Here is a 1,829-nt window from a genome sequence, read left to right on the forward strand (position 1 = left end):
TTCACCAAATGGGTTGAAGCAGCACCTTACAAAGCAGTGCTAACAAAGTCGTGGCAGACTTTGTCCGCGACCGCATTGTTTGTCGATTCAGAATTCCAGAGTCAATCATTACTGATAATGGCTCCAACCTCAACAGTGACTTGATGAAAGCTATGTGCGAAACTTTCAAGATCAAACACAAAAATTCCACAGTCTACAGGCCTCAGATGAATGGAGCTGTAGAAGCCGCCTACAAGAATATAAAAAAGATATTGAGGAAAATGATAAAGAATCACAGAAAGTTATCATTTGCTCTACTAGGGTATCGCACCACAGTCCGCACATTGACCGGGGCAACCCCCTATATGCTGGTCTAGGGTACAGAGGCTGTCATTCCCGCGGAGGTAGAAATTCCTTCCCTAAGGATCATACAAGAAGCTGAGATCAATGACGCAGAGTGGGTAAAAAGGTTTTATGATCAACTAGCCCTTATATACGGAAAGAGAATGAATGCAGTCTTCCATGGTCAACTCTGTCAGAACAGAATGTCCATAGCCTTCAACAAAAGAGTCAAGCCAAGACAGTTCACACCGGGCCAGCTGGTGTTAAAGAAAAATTTCCCGCATTAAGATGAAGCCAAAGGGAAGTTCTCTCCCAACTGTCAAGGTCCATACCTGGTTCACCACGTTTTGACGGGAGGAGCCCTCATACTTGCAGAAATGGACGGAGAAGTCTGGCCAAAGCTGATCAATTCAGATGTAGTCAAGCATTACTATGTGTAATCTTTATGCTTTCCTTATATGATGTAAATTAAACTAGCCTGACCTAATTCCCGTTTAAGAGGGGATACGTAGGTAGCCCTATGCGTTCGGTCACAATTCAATAAAAATTTCATTTCCCCCCGCAATTGGAAACTAGGGCAGAATTTTGAGGAGGACCCTCAAAATTCTGAAGTAATCTCAGCCGATCGCCACACGAGCAACAGTCAGAAACGTCAACCCATCAAACTGAGGCAGAAGTTTTAGGAGGACCCTCAAAATTCCGTAGCAGGAAAGGTTGCAATGTCCTAAGCCACGTCATAGTCGTCGATTCATCTAAAAACTATTTTTAATTATACATTTATGTCATACTTTTAGAAAATCATGCATGTTTATTATTGAAACTTCTTTGTTTAGCAATGCTACCCCAATGATACAAACGATATTACCAGATCAAAGCCGGATGAGTCAAGTAAAGCCAGCAGGGATACGAACTAACCTTCCCCCTTACAAAACTCACGATTCTTCTTTGGATGCAGGCACTAGGATTGCGAAATCATTAAACATATTGTTCGCCCATGGGACAAACATTGTTCAAAACACGATTCTCAGAACCGTTACACTTGCCAATATTTGCTATCAGCACACATCAGTGATGTTCCGTATGTCACAATGCTCCAAATAATCACAACGCCGCAATCTGCTATCAGCTAAGAAAACTCAACTGTCATTTGTTATCTTATTCTTACATAAGGCTACTATTTTGCGTTCCAATTTGCATACGGCTACCATTCTGCCTTCCGAAACTAAACATTGTCTCCATCTGCATTTGCATTGCATATAGCTACTATTCTGCCTTCCAATTTGCATAAGGCTACCATTCTGCCTTCCGAGACTAAATGCCGTCTCCATCTGCATTTGCATTGCATAAGGCTACTATTTTGCCTTCCAATTTGCATAAGTCTACCATTCTGCCTTCCGAGACAAAACGTTGTCTCCATCTGCATCTGCATTGCACAAGGCTACCATTCTGCCTTTCGAGACTAAACGCTGTCTCCATCTGCATCTGCATTGCATAAGGCTACTATTCTG

Source organism: Nicotiana attenuata, unplaced genomic scaffold (genome assembly GCF_001879085.1).
Source record: "Nicotiana attenuata strain UT unplaced genomic scaffold, NIATTr2, whole genome shotgun sequence".
NCBI lineage: Eukaryota > Viridiplantae > Streptophyta > Magnoliopsida > Solanales > Solanaceae > Nicotiana > Nicotiana attenuata.